The sequence below is a fragment of the Dama dama genome, chromosome 23, assembly GCF_033118175.1.
Source record: "Dama dama isolate Ldn47 chromosome 23, ASM3311817v1, whole genome shotgun sequence".
In the NCBI taxonomy this organism is placed as follows: Eukaryota; Metazoa; Chordata; class Mammalia; order Artiodactyla; family Cervidae; genus Dama; species Dama dama.
The window spans coordinates 1996581-2022942 of NC_083703.1; positions in this window are offsets into that span (position 1 = coordinate 1996581).

Genomic DNA, 26362 nt, shown 5'->3' on the forward strand with positions numbered 1-26362 from the left:
CAAGACTCTATCTATTAGGAACTGTCTAGCTTCAAAGATGTGAATTCTCCATATTTGCCCAGAGGGCCTCACTTCCAGAGTCAGGGCAATGTGTTTTCCTGCACTTTTTGAGCTTTGTAAACACATTTCTTGGTCATACCAGGACTGCCCATGAGGAAACAGGCTCTCTATATCAGGAACTGTCTAGATACTAAGATGTGAGACCTCTAGGTTGGTACAGAGGACCTAAATTTCAGAGCAAGGGCAGTGTGTTTTTGAGCATTTTCTGAGCTTTGTAAACACATTTCTGAGTAATGCCAGGACTACTCATGAGAAAACAGGCTTCAGGTGTGTGTCTGCGAGTGCTGAGTACCATACTGTGCTTACCTACATGAGGTAACTTTCCATGGCAAATCGGCACGTGGCTAGGAGTTGTGAGCCACCAGCTTGCTTCAGAAATCCTGAATGGTGGACCAAAGGTTGCACTGTCAGAAGTACGAAAAAAGTAATTGGATGGATTTTCAAGCAATTGCTAGCCACACCTCTTTATGGCACCCAGAGAGAAAAATACAAATTGTGCACCCTAGGTCCGGTGTTCAGGTTCACACAGGGGATGTGTCCCCTCGTGATTCAAGAAATTTCCAGACAGACCTTTGTTCCCTAGAGTTCTTCTACAGAGAAAACTGGTTGGAACAGCCATTTGGAGGTTGCTTTGCCTTTCCCTGTGAGTGTGGGACCCCTACCTATGGTCACAGCCTCAAGGAGATATTGCCACTGAAAATAGACTTCCAAGCAAGCACTTTTCAAGCAGAGTGTGACTCTCAGGTCGCAGAATGTGAAGAAAGCTATCTTCCTTTGAGGAAGGAAAGACATCCACAGAGAGTGTGTTTTCAAACCTCTATCTTGCAGGAAATTTTGAGCTTCTAAAACATGAGACCAGCAGGTCTGCTGAGAGGACCTAAATTCCTGAGTCAGGGCCGTGTGTCTCCCTGTAATTTCCGAGTCTGGCAAACACATTCCTAGGTCATAACGGTACTGACCATGAGAAAGCTAGGAGCAGGAGTGTGTCTGAAAGGGCTGAGTGCCTTACTGTGGTCAACTGTGTGAGGTGACATTCCAGTGACAGGCTCAAAGCTACAAGGTGTGAGCCACCCACTTGCTTCAGAAACCCCAAAAGGTAGAGCAAAGCTAGCTCTGTCAGAGGTAAGAAAATAGCAATTGGATGGATTTTCAAGCTGTTGCTAGGCTGAACCACTTTAGGGCCCCTGAGAGAAAAATGCAAATTGTGCCCTGTAGGTCAGGTATCCAGGTTCAAACACAAGGTGTGTCCCGGCAGGATCCAAGAATTTTCCACAGAACTAGGCTCACTAGACCTCTCCTGCTGGGAAAATGGGATGGAACAGACATTGTAAGTTGGTTTGCCCCTCCCTATTGTCACAGACTCAAGGAAAAAGTGCCCCTGAAAGATGACCTCCAAGCAAGGACTTTTCAAGCAGTGTGTGACTCTCAGTTCACAGAATGCAGGGAAAGATATCTTCCTTCAAGGAAAGAAAGGCATCAAAAGAGAGTGTATTCTCAACACTCTATCTTGCAGGAACTGTTTAGCTTCCCAGATGGGAGGCCTCCAGTACTGCTCAGAGGAACTAAATTCCAGAGTCAAGGGCATGTTTCTCCCTGCACTTTCCAAGCCTTGCAAAACCATTCCTGGGTTATACCAGTACTGCACATGAGGAAGCAGGCTGCGAGAGTGTGTCCAAGAGGGCTAGGTCCCTCACTATACTCACTTGTGCGAGGTGGCATTCCACTGTAAAAAGGCCCACAGCTGGGAGTTGCAATTCACCCACTTGCTTCAGAAATCAAAAAGGATGGAGAAAATCTAGCTCTCTCAGAATCAAGAAAAGAGCAGTTGGATGGATTTTCAAGCTGTTGCTAGGCCACACTGCTTTAAGGCCTACGGAGAGAAACACGAATTGTGCCCCGTCATTTTGGTATCCTGGTTCACAAACAGGGTGTGTCCCCAAAGGATCCAAGAATTTTCCAGACAGACTTACGCTCACTAGAGCTCTCCTACAGAGAAAACGGGATGGAACAGACATTTAGATATTGCTTTGCCTTTCCCAGTGAATGTGGGACCCCTGTTTGGCTACAGCCCCAAGTGGAAATTACCATTGAAAACTCATGTCTAAGCGAGCACTTTTCAAGCACTGTGTGACTCTCAGTTCGCAGGATACTGGGAAACCTATATTTCTTCAAGGAAGGAAAGGCATCCACAGAGAGTGTGTTTTCAAACCTCTCTCTTGCAGGAACTCTTTGGCTCCTAAGACATGAACCCTCCAGTTCTTCTCAGCGGACCTAAATTCGAGAGTCTGTGCCGTGTGTCTCGGTGCATTTTCCCACCTTTCAAACACATATCTAGGTGATACTGGTACTGCCCATGAGGAAACAGACTGTGGGAATATGTCTCAGAGTGCTGGGTCCCTTACTGTGGTCACCTCTGTGAGGTGACATTCCACTGTAAATAGGCCCAAAGATAGGAGTTGCGAGCCTCCCATGTGCTTCAGGAATCCCAGGGGTGGAACAAAGTTAGCTCTGTCAAAAGTAAGAAAATGGCAATTGGACGGATTTTCAAGATGTGGATAGGTCAAAAGTAAGAAAATGGCAATTGGACGGATTTTCAAGATGTGGATAGGTCACACCGCTTTAGGGCCACCCGAGAAAAATATGCAAATTTGAACCCGGGTGTCCAGATTAACACACAGGGTGTTTCCCCACATGATCCAAGAATTTTTCAGACAGACCTAGATTCACTGGAGCTCCCCTGCAGAGGAAACATACATCCAGAGTCTCCAGTGTGAACCCTCCAAAATCTATACCTGGTGTCACAAATCCACAGCCTCCAGGATGACCCTACCCTCAAGATCCTGTACCTGGGGTCACAAGTCCACTATTTCCATGTCGAGTCCACCTCCAAGAACTTGAACTTGTGGTCATATGTCCAGAGTCTTCAGGGTGACCCCACCTCCCAGAAGCTACTGGTGTGAAGCATCCACAGTTTTAAAGATGGACCCAATTCCCAGAACCTGTACCTGGGGTCACACTTCCATAGTCTAAGGGTTGCCCCACCTCCCACACATTGAACCCGGTTTCCCATGTCCCTGTTAGCCAGGGTTACCCTCTTCATGACCCTGTAACTTGGATCACATGTCCACAGTCTGCTGTGTGTTGTCACTTCCCAGACCCTTCACCTGGAGTCACAATCACAGTTTCCAGGTTACTCCCTTGCAGATGCTGCACCTGGAGTCACTTATCCACAGTCTCCAGGGTGACTCACCCAAAACCCCACACTGCGGCTCACATGACCACAGTCTCCAGGGTGACCCAAGCACCCAGATCCTGCACCCAGGGTCACATATCCACAGGCTCCAGGGTGTACCTCTTGCAGACTCTGCACCTGGGGTCACATATCTACAGCCTCCAGTGTGATCCCCATCCCCAGACCTGGTTTGGGTGAGAAATATCCATTGTCTCCAGAGTCACACCTTGGGTCACATATCCATAGTCTCCAGAGTCACACCTTGGGTCACATAGTCATAGTCAACAGGGTGAACTCACCTCCCAGAGCCTGTACATGGTGTCAAATGTGCACATTCTCCAGGGTTACCACCCTTCCAACATGCTGTACCTGGGTCAAAAGCCCACAATCTCAAGGGTGACCCCCTCTCAGACCCTGTTCCTGGAGTCACATGTCCAGAATCTCCAGAATGATCTACCTCCAAGATGAAGCACCTGATGTCACATGTCAACAGTCTCCAAGGTGACCCCGTCCTCAGAATCTGCACCTGTGGTTACATTTCTCCAGTCTCCAGGATGACCCCCAATCTCAGTATTTGTATTATGTGTCACATGTACATAGTCACCAGGGTACCCACTGCAGGCCCTTTTTCTGACATAACATTTCCACAGACTCCTGAAGAACTCCCTTCCCAGACTCTGAATCTGGGATCCTACCTCCAGGGTCTCGAGGGTGATGCCCTTCCCTGTCCCTTCACCTGGTGTCAAACATCCACAGTCTCCATGGTAACATCCACACCAAAGTCTGATATTGGGGACACAGATCCATAGTCTTCTGGGTCGCAACCCCTCCCAGATCATGCACCTGGTCTCACACGTCCTCAGGCTCCAGGTTGACACCCCTCCCAGACACTGCAGCTGGGGTTACACGTCCACAGTTTCCAAGGTGAACCCACCTCACTGACTATTGTACCTCCGGTCACATGGCCTCAGTCTCCAGGGTGACCCCATATCTCAGACACTGTACTTGGGGTTACATATCAACGGTGGCCAGGATGACACCTCTCCCAAGACCCTGTACCTGGGGTCGCATTGGCACAGTCTCCAGGGTGACGCTAAATTCCCAACCCTGTACCTGGGGTCACAGGTCGCAGTCACCAGGCTTTCCCCACCCTCAAGAGCCTTTACCTGGGGTCACACGTCCACAATCTCCAGGGTGACTCCCTCCCAGACCCTTCACCTGGCATCCTATGTCCACAGTCTCCTGTGTGATATCACTTCCCAGACTCTATACCTGTGGTCACAGATCCACAGTCTCCATGGTGATCCCCTTCCCAGATCCTGTAATTTGGATCCCATGTCCTCAGTCTCCAGTGTGACACCACCTCTCATACCCTGTACTTTGGTGACTTGTCCACAGTTTCCAGGATGACCCAAATGGTGCATGTGGAGTCACTTTTCCACATTCTGCAAAGTGACCCCATTCCCTAACCCTGCACCTTAGTCACACAGCCACAGTCTCCAGAATGACCTCACTCCAGACCCTGCACATAGGGTCACACCTCCACCGTCTCCATATTGACCCCCTCCTTGAACTTCTATCAGGTTTCACACATGCACCATCTCCACAGTGACCACCACCAGATCCTGTACCTGTGGTCAGGGTCCTCACTCTGCAGGGTGAGACCAATTTGTACCCTAAACCTTGGTTCACCTAGCCAGTCTCCAGGGTCATCCCTGCCAAACCTGCACCTGGGGTCACATGTCCATACTCTCCATGGTGACATCCCCCAGGCCCCGTGCTGCTGCTGCTGCTGCTGCTGCTAAGTCATGCCAGTCGTGTCCAACTCTGCGACCCCATAGATGGCAGCCCACCAGGCTCCCCCATCCCTTGGATTCTCTAGGCAAGAACACTGGAGTGGGTTGCCATTTCCTTCTCCAAAACATGAGAGTGAAAAGTGAAAGTGAAGTCACTCAGTCGTGTATGGCTCTTAGCGACCCCATAGACTGCAGCCTACCAGGCTCCTCCATCCATGGGATTTTCCAGGCAAGAGTACTGGAGTGGGTTGCCCACTCCAGTACCTAGTGTCATATATCCGCCCAGACCCTGTACGTAGTGTCATATATCCACAGTTTCCCGGGTTACCCCACGTCCCATATCATGCACCTGGGATCACACGCTCGCAGTCTGCAGGGTGACCCTGATCCCATTCCTGTACCTTGTGCCACAAGTCCACAGCCACCAGGATGGCCCCACCCTCAAGATCCCATCCCTGGGGTCACATTCCTGTCTCCAGTGTGATCCCGCCTCCCAGAAACTTTACCTGGGGATAAACGTCCACAGTTTTCAGGATGGTCCCAACTCCCTGAAACTGTACCTGGAGTCACTCTTCCATAGACATTGAGCCTGTTCCATGCCCCTGGTCCACAGGGTTACACCCTCCAAGACCCTGTAATGTGGTTTACATGTCCACAGTCTCTTGTGTGTCATCACTTCCCAGAACCTTCACCTGCAGGCACACAAACAGAGGTTCCAGGTTGACTCCCTCATAGACCTGCACTTGGAACCACATATCCACAGTCTCACAGGTGACTCATCCAAATCACTGTACCAGGGCTCACATAACCACAGTCTTCCAGATGCTGGACTATTGACCCCAACACCCAGCATCACATATCCACAGATTCTAGCATGACCCCACATTCCAGACACTGTACCTTGGGACACATACCCACAGTCTCTAGGGTGAACACCCTCCTAGACACTGTACATGGTGTCACATGGGCACATTCACCAACTCCCAAACCCTGTGCCAGGGTCACACGTAGATAGTCTCAGGGTGACCCCACTCACCAGAACTTGCACCGGGGTTCATATGTCCACAGCGCCCAGGGTAACACCACCTGTCAAACAATTGTACTGGGTTCCAACACCCACTGGTTCTAGGGTGACACCAATTCCAAGCCCGTGAACCTAGGGTCACACATCCATGGTCTCCTGGGTGGCAACGCCTCCCAGATCATGCACCAGGTCTCACACCCCCAGAGTCTCCAGGGTGACTACACCTCACATAATATTGTAATTCTGGTCACATTGCCCCAGTCTCCAGGGTGATCCCGTATCTCTAACCCTGTACCTGGGGTTACATGTACATGGTGGCCAGGAAGACACGCCTCCCCAGACTCTGTACATGGGATCACATTGGCACAGTCACCAGGGTGACCCCAACTTCCCCACCCTGTACCTGCGGTCACATGTCCAGAGTCTCCTGGATTTACCCACATTCAAGGGCTAGTAACTGGGATTACATGTCCACAGTCTCGAGGCTTTCCCCACCCACAAGTGCCTGTACCCGGGGTCATATGTCAACTGACTCCAGGGTGACTCCCTCCCAGACCGTTCACCTGGCATCCCGTGTCCCCAGACTTTTGTGTGATGTCATTTCCCAGACTGTGCACATGTGCTAACAGGTTCACAGGCTCCGTGATGACCCCCTTCCTCGTCTCTGTAACTTGGGTCACAAGTTTTCAGTATCCGGTGTGACCCCACCTCTCATACCCTATACCTTTGGTGACTTGGCCACAGATTCCAGGGTAACCCTCCCCTGCCAGACCCTGTGCTTATTTACACACATCCACAATCTCCAGGATGTTCGCCCTCCCATACCCTGTACCTGGAGTCACATGTCAACAGTTTCCAGCATGAACCCCACTTCACCCACTGCACCCGGGCTCACATATCCACATCGTGCAGGGTGACACCCCTTCCAGACCATTTCCCTGCCATTAAATGCCTACAGTCCCCAGAGTGACCCCGTACCTCCCAGACACTGTACCTGAGGTCACATATACAGAGTTTCCTGGGTCACCCCCATCCCAGACCCTGTACCTGGGTTCAGATATCCTAGTGTCTTGGGGGACCCAGTTCAGACCTTGCATCTAGGGTCAAATGTCCAGTATCCAGGATGACTTGCCTCCCCAATCAGTGCATCTGGGGTCATATGTCCACAATCTTCAAAGTGACCCCATCCCCTAACCCTGCACCTTACTCACACATCCACAGTCTCCAGAGTGACCACATACCAGTACCTACACCTAAGGTCACATGTCCACTGTCTCACGGGTGACCTCTTCCCTGAACTTGTTCCAGATTTCACATGATCACCATTGCCACAGTGACCACCAACAGATCCTGAACCTATGGTCACAGTTCAACAGTCTGCCTCATGAGACCCATTTTGTACCCTGAACCTTGTGAACCTGCACCTGGGATCACAAGTCCATATTCTCCATGGTGTCATCCCCCAGACCCTGTACCTAGTGTCATATATACAGTCTCCTGGGCTTCCCCACTTCCCATACCATGCACCTGGGACCACACATCCACAGTATCCAGGGTGACTCCCCTCCTAAACCTGTACCTGGTGTCAAAAGTCGACAGACTCCAGGATGACCCTACCATTAAGATCCTGTACCTAGGGTCACAAGTCCACTGTTTCCAGGGTGAGACCCCCTCCCAGACTCTGCACTTGGGGTCACTTGTCGAGAGTCTCCAGGGTGACCCCACCTCCCAGAAACTGTACCTAGGGTGAAACATCCACAGTCACTCAGGTTGGCCCCAACTCCCAGAATCTGTACCTGGGGTCCCACTTCCATAGTCTCAGGGTTACCACACGCCAAGACATTTAACATGGTGTCCCATGATCTTGGATGCCAGGGTTACCCCCTCCAAGACCCTGTAATGGGGTCACATGTTCACAGTCTCCAGAGTGTCGTCACTTCCCAGACCCTCCACCTGCAGTCACACAAACACAGGTTCCAAGGTGACTCCCTCGCAGGCCCTGCACCTGGAGTCACATATTCACAATCTCACCTTGGGGGATCCCATTCAGACCCTGGATCTAGGGTCACGTATCCAGTCTCCAAGATGATTTGCCTCCCAAATGGTGCATCTGGGGTCACATGACCACAATCTCCAAAGTGAACGCATCCCCTAACCCTGCACCTAAGTCACGTGGCAAATAGTTTCCAGAGTGAGCTCAACCCAGACCCTGAAACGAGGGTCACATGTACACAGTCTTGGAGGGTGACCCCCTCCGTGAACTTGTACTAGGTTTCATACGTCCACCATCACCACAGTGACTACCACCAGATCCTGTACCTGTGGTCATAGATCCACAGTCTGCAGGGTGAAACCCTTTTCCTGCCCTGAACTTTGGGTCACACGACCACAGTCTCCAGGGTGACCCCACCCAAACCTGCGCCTGGGGTCACATGTCCACACTTTCCATGGTGACATACCTGAGACCCTGTACCTACTGTCATATATCCACAATCTCCTGGGTTACCACACTTCCCATACCATACACCTGTGATCACATGTCCACAGTCTCGAGGGTGGCCCCCTGTATAACCTGTACCTGGTGTCACAAGTCCACAGCCTCCAGGTGACCCCACCCTCAAGATCCTGTACCTGGGGTCACAAGTCCACTTTTTCCATGGTGAGTCTACCTCCCAGACCCTGCATTTGGGGTCACATGTCCAGAGTCTTCAGGGTGACCCCACCTCCCAGAAACCATACCTCGGGTGAAATGTCCACCATTTTCAGGATGGCACCAACTCCCAGAACCTGTACCTGGGGTCACACTTCCATACTCTCAGGGTATCCCCACCTCCCAGACATATAACCTTGCCTCCCATGACCCTGGCCACAAGGGTTACCCTCTCCAAGACCCTGTAATAGGGGTCACATGTCCACAGCCTCCTGTTTGTCAAAACTTTGTAGACCTCACCTGGAGTCACACAAACACAGGTTCCATGGTGACTCCCTTGCAGACCCTGCACCTGGAATCACATATTCACAGGCTCCAGGGTGACCCCCTCAGAAATCCTGTACCTGAGATCACATATCTACAGTCTCCAGGGTGAATCCCATCCCCACACACTGTCTGAGCAGAATCATCCAGTCTCCCATGAGACCCCAATGTCAAGAACGTATCCCTTGTGCTACAAGTCTACATTCTCCAGGGTGACATTATCTCCCACACCCTGCACCTTGGGTAACATATTCACAGTCTCCAAGGTGACCTTACCTCCCAGACCCTTTACCTGGGGTCACATGTGCAAATTATCCAGGATTCCCACCACTCCAACACCCTGCACCTGGGTCAAAAGCCCACAGTCTCAAGGGTGACCCCCTATCTGACCATGTTCCTGGGGTACATGGCCAGAATCTCCAGGATGATCTTGAAAGGTATTGCTGAACCACACAAAGACACTGGAATTCTTGGCCTCCAGAGGAGAAGAATTCAACTCGGGGCCAGAGACGAGGCTTGATTGCTTAGAGATTTTGTGTAATAAAGTTGTATTAAAGTATAAAGGAGATAGAGAAAGCTTCTGACATAGGCATCAGAAGGGGGCAGAAAGAGTAGCCCCTTGCAAGTGTTAGCAACAGAATTATATGGCTCAGATGGTAAAGCATCTGTCTGCAATGCTGGAGACCCAGGTTAGATCCCTGGGTCAGGAAGATCTCCTGGAAAAGGAAATGGCCACCCACTCCAGTACATTTGCCTGGAAAATCCCAAGGACAGAGGAGCCTGGTAGGCTATAGTCCATGGTGCCACAAAGAGTTGGACACGACTGAGCAACTTTACTTTACTTTTAATTAGTTATTCAGATCAGTTCAGTTCCGTTCAGTCGCTCAGTCATGTCTGACTCTTTGGGACCCCATGAATCGCAGCACGCCAAGCCTCCCTGTCAGTCACCAACTCCTGGAGTTTACTCGAACTCATGTACATCGAGTCAGTGATGCCATCCAGCCATCTCATCCTCTGTCTTCCCCTTTTCCTCCTGTCCCCAATCCCTCACAGCATCAGGGTCTTTTCCAATGAGTCAGCTCTTCGCACCAGGTGGCCAAATTATTGGAGTTTCAGCTTCAGAATCAGTCGTTCCAATGAACACCCAGGACTGATCTCCTTTAGGATGGACTGGTTGGATGTCCTTGCCGTCCAAGGGACTCTCAAGAGTCTTCTCCAACACCACAGTTCAAAAGCATAAACGCTTCGGTGCTCAAATTTCTTCACAGTCCAATTCTCACATCCATACATGACCACTGGAAAAACCATAGCCTTGACCAGATGGACCTTTGTTGGCAAAGTAGTGTCTCTGCTTTTTAATATGCTATCTAGGTTGGTCATAACTTTGTGAAGTAATTAGCCTCCAACTAATAAAAAATAAATAAATAAATAAAATAAAATAAAATCATGTGATCCAGGCCAAAAAAAAAAAAAAATAACTTTCCTTCCAAGGAGTAATTTTCTTTTAATTTCATGGCTGCAGTCACCATCTGCAGTGATTTTGGAGCCCAAAAAAATAAAGTCTGAGGCTGCTTCCACTGTTTCCCCATCAATTTCCCATGGAGTGATGGGACCTGATGCCATGATCTTAGTTTTTTGAATGTTGAGCTGTAAGCCAACTTTTTCACTCTCCTCTTTTACTTTCATCAAGAGGCTTTTTAGTTCTTCTTCACTTTCTGCCATAAGGGTGGTGTCATCTGCATGTCTGAGGTTATTGATATTTCTCCTGGCAATCTTAATTCCAGCTGGTGCTTCTTCCAGCCCAGCATTTCTCATGATGTACTCAGCATATAAGTTAAATAAGCAGGGTGACAACGTACGGTCTTGACATACTCCTTTTCCTATTTGGAACCAGTCTGTTGTTCCATGTCCAGTTCTAACTGTTGCTTCCTGAACTGCATACAGGTTTCTCAAGAGGCAGGTCAGGTGATCTGGTCTTCCCATCTCCTTCAGAATTTTCCACAGTTAACTGTGATCCACACAGTCGAAGGCTTTGGTGTAGTCAATAAAGCAGAAATAGATGTTTTTTTTCTGGAACTCTCTCGCTTTTTCGATGATCCAGCAGATATTGGCAATTTGATCTCTGGTTCCTCTGCCTTTTCTAAAGCCAGCTTGAACATCTGGAAGTTCACAGTTCACATATTGCTGAAGCCTGGCTTGGAGAATTTTGAGCATTACTTTACTAGCATGTGAGATGAGCATAATTGAGTGGTATTTTGAGCATTCTTTGGGATTACCTTTCTTTCTAATTGGAATGAAAACTGACCTTTTCCAGTCCTGTGGCCACTGCTGAGTTTTCCAAATTTGCTGGCATTATGAGTGCAGCACTTTCACAGCATCATCTTTCAGTATTTGAAATACTTCAACTGGAATTCCATCACCTCCACTAGCTTTGTTTGTAGTGATGCTTTCTAAGGCTCACTTGACTTCACATTCCAGGATGTCTGGCTCTAGGTGAGTGATCACACCATTGTGATTATCTGGGTCATGAAGATCTTTTTGTACAGTTCTTCTGTGTATTCTTGCCACCTCTTCTTAATAGCTTCTGCTTCTGCTAGGTCCATAGCATTTCTATCCTTTATCAAACCCATTTTTGCATGAAATAGTCCCTTGGTATCTCTAATTTTCTTGAAGAGATCTCTAGTCTTTCCCATTCTGTTCTTTTCCTCTATTTCTTTGCATTGATCTCTGAGGATGGCTTTCTTATCTCTCCTTGCTATTCTTTGGAACTCTGCATTCAAATGGGAATACGTTTCCTTTTATCCTTTGCTTTTTGCTTCTCCTTCTTTCACAGCTATTTGTAAGGCCTCCTCAGACAACCATTTTGACTTTTTGCATTTCTATTCCATGGGGATAGTCTTGATCCCTGTCTCCTGTACAATGTCATAAACCTCCATCCATAGTTCATCAGGCACTCTGTCTATCGGATCAAGTCCCTTAAATCTATTTCTCACTTCCACTGTATATTCATAAGGGATTTGATTTAGGTCATACTTGAATGGTCTAGTGGTTTTCCCCACTTTCTTCAATTTAAGTCAGAATTTGGCAATAAGGAGTTCATGATCTGAACCACAGTCTGTTCCTAGTCTTGTTTTTGCTGACTGTATAGAGCTTTTCCATCTTTGGTTGCAAAGAATATAATCAATTTGATTTTAGTGTTGACCATCTGGTGGTATCCATGTGTAAACTCTTCTCTTGTGTTGTTGGAAGAGGGCATTTGCTATGACCAGTGTGTTCTCTTGGCAAAACTCTATTAGCCTTGGTCCTGCTTCATTCTGTACTCCAAGGCCAAATTTGCCTTTGAGTTACTCCAGATGTTTCTTGACTCTCTACTTTTTCATCCCAGTCCCCTATAATGAAAAGGACGTCTTTTTTGGATGTTAGTTCTAAAAGGTCTTGTAGGTCTGCATAGAACTGTTCAACTTCAGCTTCTGCAGCATTACTGGTCAGGGCATAGACTTAGATTACCTTGATATTGAATGGTTTGCCTTGGAAACGACCAGAGATCATTCTGTCATTTTTGAGATTTCATCCAAGTACTGCATTTCAGACTCCTTTGTTGACCATGATGGCTATCTATTTCTTCTAAGCGATTCCGGCCCACAGTAGTAGATATAATGGTCATCTGAGTTAAATTCACCCATTCTAGTCCATTTTAGTTCACTGGTTCCTAGAATGTCAACATTCACTCTTGCCACCTCCTGTTTGACAACTTCCAGTTTGCCTTGATTCATGGACCTAACATTCCAGATTCCTATGCAATATTGCTCTTTACAGCATCAGACCTTGCTTCTATCACCAGTCACATCCACAACTGAGTATTGTTTTTGCTTCGGCTCTATCCCTTCATTCTTTCTGGAGTTATTTCTCCACTGAACTCCAGTAGCATATTGGGCACCTACTGACCTGGGGAGTTCCTCTTTCAGTATCCTATCATTTTGCCTTTTCATACTGTTCATGGGGTTCTTGAGGCAAGAATACTGAAGTGGTTTGCCATTCCCTTCTCCAGTGGACCACATTCTGTCAGACCTCTCCACCATGACCCTCCGTCTTGGGTGGTCCCACACAGCATGGCTTAGTTTCGAGTTAGACAAGACTGTGGTCCGTGTGATCAGATTGGCTAGTTTCCTGTGATTATGATTTCAGTGTGTCTGCCCTTTGATGCTCTCTTGCAACATGTCCAAGGTAATCAGTTATTACAGTGAATCAAAAGAATGACTGGAGGTTGTAAAGACCTTGCTAGACCTACTCCCATAATTTACACCTTAAGATAATAGGATTAGCCCAAAGTTTTTTTCCAGAGACTGTCCTCAAGCAGGATACAGTATTGCTATATAATCCTAAGGAATGTAGAGGGACAAAAAAAAGTTTGTCCTTTCTTCCTCCTTGAGAATTCCAGACCCCTCTCTCCTTGGGGACCCCTGGATTTCTTATCAATCTGCCGAGGAACTGATTTTCTCATTTCCCCCTTTTGTTTAAGGAGGATTATGTTGCCAAGGGAAAGGGGGCGTTGTTTTCATTTCATAAATACTTCCTGCTGTCTAGGGGCATGGTCCCTAAATTGTTAAGGCAACATATTCTCCTAACCTTAATAATGAGGGTCTCTGATCCAGGGGCCCCAAGTAATAGTTGGAGGAGGCTGTGGCACTCATAGGAGCTTGGACAACCATTTGTAACTTAAAAGCTTTTAGATGGTTAGAAAACCCCATTATACAGTTACAGATGTAAGACAAAATAGTCATTAAACCAAGTTAAAATCAAAATGAAAAGTCACATTATGCCCATAGTTACATCAGTCCATCTTAGTGTTCTTTAGATGTCATCAGTTTAAGAAGAGGCATCACATGTGATTGTTGTTGAAGGTATTTGCAGACTTGGAGAAAGTCCTTTCCTTGAAGTGGAGATGTCCACCATGGGAAGCCTTCCACTGATGAAGAGGGGAGCTCTCCACAGACCCAGAAGTTAGACTGATTGTGAAATGCTGCGTAGGAGTGAGCCCAAGCATTGTCTTGAGGTTCAAAGGGCAGACTCAGGAATTTTGGAGTCAGCATAAGTAGACTTACATAGATTATCATGCCCATCTGAAAAGTACAAAGCCAGAGCATAGAAAGTAAAGACATAAAATGAAGTCACTTAGTTCTGGTCAGGGTGCCACTTCTTAACTCGAGTGTGATGTACCCACAAATCAATTCCTGGCACTTTGACAGCTGTGGGAGAAGAAAGAATAACCTGGTAAGGGCCTTCCCAGAGGGGCTCAAGGGATGGGCCCCCAGAACCCAATGTTTTTATGAAGACCTCGGTTCCTGGCTCAAAATTGAGGCTTGCGTGACTCAAGCTGGGTCAGGAGTCAACTCCCAGAGTTCTGTTAATGCCTGTTGAAAAGCTGAGAGCTGAGTTGCATAATTAGTAAAGTCCAAGGCTTCAGGGTCTATAACAATGTCTATGCATAAGAAAGGCTTTCCACAAATACATTCAAAAGGAAACAGTCCCTCCTCATTAAAGCTATGAGTAGGACTTTAAACCAATTGTCCTCTGTCTCGAGTTAATTTATGCAGATGTCTTTTGATAATGTCATTAGCTTTTTCAAACTTCCCTGAGGATTGGGGTTTACAGGAACAGTGTAAGTGATATTTTATTCCTAGAGCTTTAGACACCCCCTGAGTTACAACACCTTCAAAGACAGAACCATTGTCACTCTGAAAGCTCCGTGGCAATCCAATCTGGGGATAATTTCATGGATTAAAATCTTTATAACCTCCTTATCTTTATAACCTCTCCATGCGAGATGAGGCCCGAATCCCCTGCATTGCGTGCAGAGCAATTTCGTGTTCCACATCAAACACGAAAGGAGCCTTGACTTACTTGATGGAACTCCAGAGAGTCCCCAAGAACACTGTCACAAGTCTAGAGGGACCCTGAGGTCACCGCAGCAACAAGAAAGAGCTCCATGTACCTCAAATCAACACGAGATGAGAGCTGCTTCCCTGGCTTTGACACAAGAGGAATGCTAACTTTCCACAAGCCCCTTAATAGGAGGCTTCCCTCACCTATAGGTATGTGAGAGGGACCCTGAGTTTGCTGTCTCAAGTGGAATGGACACCGAGATGCCCTGACTCGAAATAAGACTGGATTTCCCTGCAGTGACTTGAATGCAGGCTCGTCTTTCATCTCACAAGATGAAAGGATGTCTGAATCCCCTGTGGAGACCCTAGAGAAAGCCCTAGTTCCATGCCTCATCTCGTCAGGAGGCCTCACACCCCTTTGACAACTCGAGAGGAACGCCGAATTCAATGCTTCAAAAGGAGACGATGACTGACTCCACTGGAAAATTGATAGGAATCCCAATATCACTGTGCCAACTGCAAAGGGGCCCTGGGTCTCCCGCCTCCCCTTGAGAGGCGTCCCTATTGCCCTCCCATGCCTCAAGGAGAATCCTGAGTTGTCCCTCGCAACTAGACAGGAGTCTTGACGTCGCTGAACAAACACGAGTTTTGAAGGGCCATCCCCGTCGTAACTCGTGAATATACCTCAGGTTTCCGCCGAAAATTGAGAAAAACCATGAGACATCCCACTCGCCATGAGATGAGGCCAGATTCCTCTACATAGCGTGCAAAGCAATTTCGTGTTCCCCATCAAACATGAAAGGAGCGTTGGCTTCCTTGATGGAACTCCATGGAGTCCCCAAGAACACTCTCACAAGTCTAGAGGGACCCTGAGGTCATCGCAGCAACATGAAAAAGCTCCGTGTACCCCAAATCAACTCGAGATGAGAGCTTAGTCCCTGGCTTCGACTCAAGAGGAATGCCAACTTTCCACAAGCACTTCAAGAGGAGGCTTCTCTAAGCTATAAGTATGTGAGAGGGACCCTGAGTTTGCTGCCTCAAGTGGAATGGACACCGAGATGCCCTGACTCGAAATAAGGTCGGATATCCCTGCAGTGACTTGAATGCAGGCTCGTCTTTCATTGCACACAATGAAGGGATGTCTGAATCCCCTGTGGAGACCCTAAGGAGAGCCTTAGATCCTCGCATCACCTCGACAGGAGGCCTCACATCCCTTTGACAACTCGAGAGAAATACGGAGTTCAATGCTTCTAAAGGAAATGATGCCTGTCTCATCTTGAAAATTGATATTAATCCCAATATCCCTGTGGCAACTGAAACGGGACACTCGGTCTACTGCTTCACATAGAGAGGCGTCCCTTTTGCCCTGACAAACCTCGAGGAAATCCCGAGGTGTCCCTCGCAACTAGACAGGAGTCTTGACGTCGCTGAACAAACACGAGTTTTGAAGGGCTATCCCCGTTGTAACTCGAGAATATACCATAGGTTCCCACCGCAACTCGAGAAAAACCATGAGACTTCCCCCTCACCGCGGGATGAGACCCGATTCCCCTGCTTTCCCTGTAGAGCAATTCGGTGTTCCCCATCAAACATGAAAGGAGCCTTGACTTTCTTGATGGAACTCCAGAGAGTTCCCAAGAACACTGTCACAAGTCTAGAGGGACCCTGAGGTCACCGCAGCAACACGAAAGAGCTCCGTGTACCCTAAATCAATTTGCGATTAGGCCCCATTCCCCTACATTGGCTCCAGAGCCATCTCGCGTTCCACATCAAACACAATTGGCTTGACTTCCTTTAGGCAACTCCAGGGAATCCCCAAAAAGACCGTCCCAAGTCCAGAGGAACACCAAGGACAGCACAGCAACTTGAGAAAAGCTCCATGTACCCCAAATCATCTCGAGATCAGAGCGGATTCCCTGGCTTTGACTCAAGAGGAATGCCAACTTTCCACAAGCACCTCAAGAGGAGGCTTCTCTCAGCTATAGGTATGTGAGAGGGACCCTGAGTTTGCTGCCTCAAGTGGAATGGACACTGAGATGCCCTAACTTGAAATAAGGCCCGATTTCCCTGCAGTGACTTAAATGTAGGCTCGTCTTTCATCTCCCAAAATGAAGGGATGTCTGAAGACCCTGTGGAGACCCTAGAGAAAGCCCTAGTTCCCCGCCTCATCTCTACAGGAGGCCTCACATCCTTTTGAAACCTCGAGAGGCATGCGGAGTTCAATGCTTCAAAAGGAGACGATGCCTGACTCCTCTTGAAAATTGATATTAATCCCAATATCCCTGTGGCACCAGGAAAGGGACCCTGGGTCTCCCGCCTCTCTTTGAGAGGGGTCCCTATTGCCCTGCCAAGCCTCGAAGAGAATCCCGAGGTGTCCCTCACAACTAAACAGGAGTCCTGACGTAGCTGAACAAACACGAGTTTTGAAGGGCCATCCCCATCGTAACTCGAGAATATACCCTAGGTTCCCGCCGCAACTCTAGGAACACCATGAGACTTCCCCCTCTCCACTAGATGATGCCCGATTCCACTGCATTTTGTGCAGAGCAATTCCGGGTTCCACATAAAACACGAAAGGAGCCTTGACTTCCTTGACGGAACACCATAGAATCCCCAAGAACACTGTCACAAGTCTAGAGAGACCCTGAGGTCACCGCAGCAACACGAAAGAGCTCCGTGTACCCCAAATCAACTCGAGATGAGGCCTGATTCCCTTGCATATTGGCTCCTGAGCAATCCCGCGTTCCCCATCAAGCACAACAAGTGGCTTCACTTCCTATAGGCAACTCCAGAGATTCCCCGAGAACACCGTCCCAAGTCTAGAGGAACACCAAGTTCAGCACAGCAACTCGAGAAAAGCTCCGTGTAGCTGAAATCATCTCGAGATCAGAGTGGATTCCCTGGCATTGACTCAAGGGGAATGCCAACGTTCCACAAGCAACTCAAGAGGAGTCTTCTCTCAGCTATAGGTATGTGAGAGGGACCCTGAGTTTGCTGTCTCAAGTGGAATGGACACCGAGATGCCCTGACGCAAAAGAAGGCTGGATTTCCCTGCAGTGACTTGAATGCAGGCTCATCTTTCATCTCACAACATGAAGGGATGCCTGAATCCCCTGTGGAGACCCTAGAGAAAGCCCTAGTTCCCCGCCTTATCTCGACAGGAGGCCTCACATCCCTTTGACAACTCGAGAGGAGCGCGGTGTTCAAGGCGTCAAAAGGAGACAACGCCTGACTCAACTTGAAAATTGATAGGAATCCCAATATCCCTGTGGCAAATGGGAAGGGAGCCTGGGTCTCCCGTCTCACCTCGAGAGGCGTCCCTATTGCCCTGCCAAGCCTCAAGGAGATTCCCGAGGTATTGCTGGCAACTAGACAGGAGTCCTGAAGTCGCTGAACCAACACGAATTTTGAGGGCTATCCCTGCCATAACATGAGAACATACCCCAGATTCCCGCTGCAACTCAAGAAAAACCATGAGATTTCCCCTTCGCCGCGAGATGAAGCCCAATTGCAATGCTGCGTGCAGAGCAAGTCCGTGTTCCTCATCAAACATGAAAGGAGCCTTGATTTCCTTGATGGACCTCCAGAAAGTTCCCAAGAACACTGTCACAAGTCTAGCGGGACCCTGAGGTCCCCGCAGCAACACCAAAGAGCTCCGTGTACCCCAAATCAACTCAAGATGAGGCCCGATTCCACTGCATTGCATGCAGACCACATCCGTGTTCCCCATCAAACACGAAAGGAGCCTTGACTTCCTAGATGAAATTCCACATAGTCCTCAAGAAGACTGTCACAAGTCTAGAGATGCAACACGAGATGCAACACGAAAGCCCTCCGTGTACTCCAAATCAACTCGAGATGAGGCCCGATTCCCCTGCCATGTCTCCAGAGCCATCCTGTGTTACCCATAATGCACGACAAGGGACTTACTTCCTTTAGGCAACTCCAGAGTTTCCCTGAGAATACCATCTCAAGTCTAAACGAACACCAAATTCAACATGCCGTGTTTTTTCATGGTAGATATTTTGCTTTTCTTGGCTAAGATGTTTCCAAGTGAAAGGCATTTTTATAGAAATAACAGCAAGCCACAAAGAGAAAATCTTGAACATAGAAATGAAGACAGAAAGGAAACTTCTAGGAGAGAGTAGACCAGGCAGTAGCTTCAATAGCAGTTCTCTTCTCCCTGACAGCCTTTTATCTCTTCCCTCTTAAGAAAAGGGATGTATTCACCAGGGATTTGGTCACATTCTCCTTTCCACGTGAGGAGTATGAAGGAGGTCTGGCACTCTATTCTTATCATGACTCATTTTTTTTTTTTTTTTTTTTTTTTTTTTTTTTGCAGGAAGAAGATTCCTCACACCCAGTGGAACCACCCTTCTGTCAGATAGAGAAGGCTCTCTGCCTCCAGGGTTCTGCCAAACCATCCACAAGAGCAGTCAGTCGGTCATTTCCTCCCAAGCATGGCTTTCAATAAACTAACAAAACAAAACAAAAACAGAAAAACACAAAAAGCAACAAACTGATGCTGTTGTCTCCTAGATTATATCAGTATTACCATGGGAGTGCTGCAGGTATGGAAGTCAGAAGCTGGAAGAAATTATTTGAGGAGCTTTAATATCTATGGTTTTTCCAGTGGTCATGTATGGATGTGAGAGTTGGACTGTGAAGAAAGCTGAGTGCCAAAAAATTGATGCTTTTGAACTGTGGTGTTGGAGAAGACTCTTGAGAGTCCCTTGGACTGCAAGGAGATCCAACCAGTCCATCGTAAAGGAGATCAGGCCTGGGTGTTCATTGGAAGGACTGATGCTGAAGCTGAAACTCCAATACTTTGGCCACCTGATGCGAAGAGTTGACTCATTGGAAAAGACCGTGATGCTGGGAGGGATTGGGGTCAGGAGGAGAAGGGGACAACAGAGGATGAGATGGCTGGATGGCATCAACAACTCAATGGACATGAGTTTGAGTAAACTCCGGGAATTGGTGATGGACAGGGAGGCCTGGCATGTTGTGATTCATGGGGTTGCAAGAGTTGGACACAACTGAGCGACTGAACTGAACTGAACTGAACATCTAGGACACACTTGTTCTGTGCTCTGGTCTCCACCCAGTGAACCTTGGATATTGGGGTTGGTTGATTGTAGTAATGTCTGAATTTTTTCCCACCACCTGTATCCAGGCCTTTCATAATGCCCCCCTGCACTGACTTTTGGCACAGTCACGTGTCTTGATTTGGCCAAGGGAGCAGCCTGAAAAGTGCCTGTATATTGGGGCTGGTCCTCTTGCTGGTCTTGCAACCACTGCTGCTGCCACCAAATGATCAAGCACAAGCTTGCTTCCTGGAGGAGATATCACATGATCAGAGATAAGCCATCCCACTCGAGCCATCATAGACTAGCCAGTTGCCAGTCAACTCTACAGCTAATCACAGATGTATGAGTGCCCAGCTGATATTAGCAGAGTCTGGTCCCAAGCTGCAAGAACCACTCAGGCACAAGAGGCCTACACTGCAACTTCTCAAATTGTAAGCCAAAGTAATGTCTTTTTTTTTCCTTTTTTCTTTTTGTTGTTGTTGTAGGCCACCTGGTTTTGAACTGTTTTGTTATGTAGCAAAAGTTAACTGACACAAATATTTCCCTAAGTGTTCTCCTAGAGCCCAGTGCCACTGGTGGGATCACATGGCTGGGATTTTAGGGACATTTTCTACTGCACCAAGTGTAATGTGGGTGAACTGAGCTAGCAGGTGGGCTGTTACCAGTCATGCTCTGTGCTGTTCGGGAGCACAGGCTTTGGAGTCAAATTGGCATTGATTCGAATCATGGCATTATGTCAATGTGGAAGTAACAGCTATAAAATCTCAGTGGTATAAAAACATCAAAATCTCAGTGGCTTCACACCAGAAAGGTGTATTTCTCTCCTATGTCACAGCTTACCTATATATTTATATATTTGGTGCCCTATATATATGCGATGGTATTTCCCTGGTGGCTCAGATGGCAAAGAATCTGCCTGCAATGCAGGAGATCAGGTTTGATCCCTGGGTCAGGAAGATCCCCTGGAGAAGGAAGTGGCAACCCACTCCAGTATTCATGCCTAGAGAACTCCATGGACAGAGGAGCCTGGTGGGCTACAGTCCATGGGATTGCAAAGAGTTGGACATGGTTGAACAACTAACACTCTTCACTCACATCTGTGATGATCTGCAGAGCTGGCTGGCTGCCAGGTCTAAGAGGGCTCAGTTGGGATGGTATCTTGTCCTCCAGCTGGCTAACTTGTACATGATCACACTCATGTATATTCATGTAGATATTCAGGGACCAAGGCTCCTTCCACCTCGTGTGTTCTCTGGGTCCTCCACTGGATCTTCTGCAACCAGCCAGGAGACAAGAAAAGAAAAAGAACATGGAGAATCTGGTGGGTTTAAGGGCCAGGGCTGTAAATGCCAGAAGTTAACTCATTCCATTGCTAGAACTAGTCACATGGTTCCACCTAGATGTAAAGGGACTGGGAACATGATCCAGTAGAGTGCCAAGGAAAGAGAAGGTACATATTGGTGAGATACAGAAATCTGTCTCATTTAGCAATTCATTAACTAGGTAATTAGGCAAGTTATTTGATTTCTTTGATAGTTAAATAGTCCTGTGTGGATTGTACAATCATGTAGAAGTGACCTCATGCCAATCTGTCTTTTCATTCTGGTCTGTGTCCATTCATACTAGGAATTGAGGCTGTTTAATGCCATATTGTTATGCTGTTTTTGAGAATCTGGCCCTATCTGGCATACCAAGGAAGAAGGATATGAATGGTTTTCCCTGGGTGCAGGAAATGAGTGGGTACATTTTTGCAAGGAAATTTTTTAAATTATAAAACCATCTGTGAGTTGGCCTTTTTTTTTATTATTGTCATATGCCAGTAAATAATAATAAAATATTCCTTCCTAAAAGAAAAACTGTTATCTAACTGTGGAAAATTCTGAAAGAGATGGGAATACCAGACCACCTGAACTGCCTCTTGAGAAATCTGTATGCAGATCAGGAAGCAACAGTTAGAAGTGGACATGGAACAACAGATTGGTTCCAAATAGGAAAAGGAGTACATCAAGGCTGTATATTTTCACCCTGCTTATTTAGCTTATATACAGAGTACATCATGAGAAACGCTGGGCTGGAGGAAGCACAAGCTGGAATCAAGATTGCCAGGAGAAATATCAATAACCTCAGATATGCAGATGACACCACTCTTATGGCAGAAAGTGAAGAGGAACTAAAGAGCCTCTTGATGAAAGTGAAAGAGGAGAGTGAAAAAGTTGGCTTAAAGCTCAACATTCAGAAAGCTAAGATCATGGCATCTGGTCCCATTGCTTCATGGCAAATAGATGGGGAAATAGTGGAAACAGTGACAGACTTAATTTTTTAGGGTTCCAAAATCACTGCAGATGGTTAATGTAGCCATGAAATTAAAGACATTTTCTCCTTGGGAGGAAAGTTATGACCGACCTAGACAGCATATTAAAAAACAGAGACGACATTTTGCCAAGAAAGTTCCGTCTAGTCAAAGCTATGGTTTTCCCAGTAGTCATGAATGGATGTAAGAGTTGGACTATAAAGAAAGCTGAGCACGGAAGAATTGATGCTTTTGAACTGTGGTGTTGGAGAAGACTCTTGAGAGTCCCTTGGACTGCAAGGAGATCCAACCAGTCCATCCTAAAGGAAATCAGTCCTGAATATTCATTGGAAGGACTGATGCTGAAGCTGAAACTCCAATACTTTGGCCACCTAATGTGAAGAACTGATTTATTTGAAAAGACCTTGATGCTGGGAAAGATTGAAGGCAGGAGGAGAGGGGGATGACAGAGGATAAACTGGTTGGATGGCATCACCAACTCAATGGAGATGAGTTTGAGGAAACTCTGGGAGTTGGTGATGGACAGCCTGGTGTGCTGCAGTCCATGGGGTCGCAAAGAGTTGGACACGACTGAGCGACTGAACTGAACTGAAGACCTAAACAGTTACTGCAATACTATTGAGATTTAATTGTATTATGTAGCTAGAATGGGCCCTTAACACACAAGGGCCCAACTGCACACTTGAGGAGTACATTACAGAGGTATTTGGATTTCAGTTTCATTTGAGCATGTTTTCAAATAATCACCCTGGTCACTCTGTTTCAGTGTTTTATTTATTTATTTATTTAAATTGAGTAACTCACTTTAATTGGGGAATAACTACTTTACAATATTGTGATGGTTTTTGCCATGCATCAACATGAATCAGCCACAGGTATTCATGTTTCCCCCTCCCCCATCCTGAACGCCCTTCCCACCTTCCTCCCCACCCTCTCTCTCTGGTTGTCCCAGAGCAGGCTTTGGATTCCCTGCTTCATGCATTGAATTTGCGCTGGTCATCTATTTTACATATGGTAATGTACATGTTTCACTGCTATTCTTTCAAATCATCAGTGGGAGAAGGCAGGGTGGGATGTTTCATGTTCTAAACTTTTGAACACAAATAGAAAGCATGTGGTCACATAGAATGTTAGAACTAAAGGAACTCAGCTTCTGTTCCATCATCTTCACAAGCATTGTTTATTTTTGCTTTACAGCTTAAATGCAAGAATATCTAGTACCACAGGTGTTGGAGACACAAAGTGATCCCAAAGGGAGCTTTTGTTGTTTTTCAGTTGCTAAGTCATGTCCAACTCTTTGTGGCCCCATGGATAGCAGCATGTCAGGCTTCCTGTCTTTCACTATCTCCAGGAGTTTGCTCAAACTCATGCCCACTGAGTCGATGATGCCATCCAACCATCTCATCCTCCGTCACCCTCTTCTCCTCCTGACCTCAGTCTTTCCCAGCATCAGGGTCTTTTCCAGTGAGTTGGCTCTGCACATCAGGTGCCTGAGGTTTTGGAGCTTCAGCTTCAACATCAGTCCTTCCAATGAGTATTCAGGGTTGATTTCTTTTCGGATTGACTGAGTTGGTCTCCTTGCAGTTCAAGGGACTGTCAATTCTTTTCCATTTATGCTAAACCATTATGAGCTTATTGGAAGCTCACCAAATTCACTTCCATATAGAATATAGTATCTACTTAAAGGATAAAGTGTTTTAGTCAGCATGGGCTGCTATAAAACATACCACATGCTGGCTGGCTTAAACAACAGACATTTGTTTCTCACAGTTCTGGAGGCTGGTAAGTCCAGGGTGAAGATGCTGGCCAGTTTGGTTCTTAGTAAGGGCTCTCTTCTTGGATTGCAAATGGCTGTCTTGTTGCTGTATCCTCACATGGTAGAGAAAGGAAACTCTGATGTCTACTCCTCTTATTATAAGGGCACTAGTCCCACCATGGGGGCTCCACCTTTATGAAATCATCTAAATTTAATCACATCCCCAAAGCCCTACCTCCTGATGCTATACCTTAGGGTTAGGGCTTCAAGAAATAAATTTGAGGTGGGACACAAACATTCAGTCCAAGACAATCGGTAATAAAATTGTACCACTTTGAAGATAATTTGAGGGAAAGTCAGAAAATGATATGCTCTGCATTCAAATTTTGCTAGCTTAGCCACTGGCTGCTCCACAGAGATTTGGTCTTTGATATCTGCTCCTTGCTAGCACTCAGCCCTCCACTGTTTCCTGGATCCTCACACATGCATTAGGATCTTCATTAGAAGCAGGATGACTGGATAGGTCTGCAGAATTCCAGGTCTCAGATCTAGACATCATGGCCTAGACCACACGGTTCACTGGCTGGTGTGGCAAAGCCATGTTGAATCCAAGGGTGTAAGCATAGAAGCAGATCATCATCTCCTGAATCCTTATCCTTTCTCTCACCTGTAGTTTGCTGCCCTAGTCTTTTTGCTTGTTTGTTTTGTTTTTAAGTCAACGAAATACCAGCTGCCTATCAGATAGCTCTGTTCTATTTTCCTCTTATCCAAATGATTAAATCCAAATCTGTACTGATCTGTTTTTCCCATTCGTGACTCTTTTTCCAAGTGTCCCACATTCTTTCTTTAGTTGTTGTTGTCACCATTATTCTCCCAGCTTCTGTAATCTTGGACATGTTCTCTTTTACTCTTTCAACAAAATTTCAAGATCTGTAATCAAGTTCTTTCCTCTTCCATTTACCCTGGTTTCAATCCAGATCAACTTGCATCTAAGATTGTGCCTCACTAACCCTGCCACTAACCCTGTTTTCTACTGCCAAATGAACCTTTCCAAATACCATTTCCATCATGTCACTGTTCCCCCAAGAGTTTGCAATAGTTTCCTGTTGCTAATGTATCGAAATTATCTCCCCTGAGGCCTGAGGATGCTGGAGCAAATGATAGATGAAAGTTTTTTTCAACTAAACATTCCAGTTTTCAATTAAAGATGTTTTTCCATAAGCCTAAATCTTTCTTTTATACATAAGAAGGATGTGTTAACTGATGTAGGGGCTTAGTAAATATTTCTTGAATAGAGAAAAGAACTTTGTGGTTAGTATGTGAAACTGTAACTCCCCTAAATAGGGTACTTTATCCATATTCATTTATGGATACTGTTTTATTTATCTATAGCTGCATTAATAAGCTATTGAAAACCTTGGTGGCTTAAAACAATGATTTTATTACCTTTCATATTTCTGAGGGATGCCTGGGGTCACCGGGGCAGTTCTTCTGCTGATCACTCTTGAGTTCTGTCACGCAGTTGTAGTTAGATGGAGGCTTGGCTGAGGTGCCAGGATAGCTGCTCCTCTTTCCCACTTTAAGTGGCCTCCTCTGTCTCTCTGTGTGGCCTCTCTACATTTTCTGTCAATGTGATCTTTCCAGAAGGAAAGCCAGACTTCTTATGTGAAGACTCAAGGTTTTCAAAACTAAAAAGTGGAAGCTGCCAGGTCTATAAAGCTTAGGCTGTAGCTGGTATAGTGTCAGTTCTGCCATATTCTGTTATTTAAATCAAGTCCCAGGAAAGCCCAGCTTCAATGATGGAGGGGTCTACACATGGTGTAAATTCAAAGAGATATGGTTCATTGGGAGCCATCTTTGGAGACCAGGGTACCATCCTCTGGCTCTTACTGATTCATGGCCTTTCTACATGAAAAATGTGCTTACCTCTGCAAATCTCATCCTAAATATGGTATCAGTTTAAATTCCAGGATATTCTCAACAAAATCAGGTGCTGGTATGGATGTGACTGCTCGAAGGCATCTTCTCATATGCACTTTCTCAGGTGCAGAGACCAGTGAAGAAGAGCAGATTATCCACCCACCCCGAACCCATCTCTTTCATGTAATGGTGAAAGAGACAGAAAAACTTCAGCAGACCCCCATGTTCAAAAAGAGGAGAAAAGGGAGACATGAGCATTTCCTGATTTATAGCAATTCTAAAATCCAACCTGGTGCATATCCCAATTTCTCTAACTC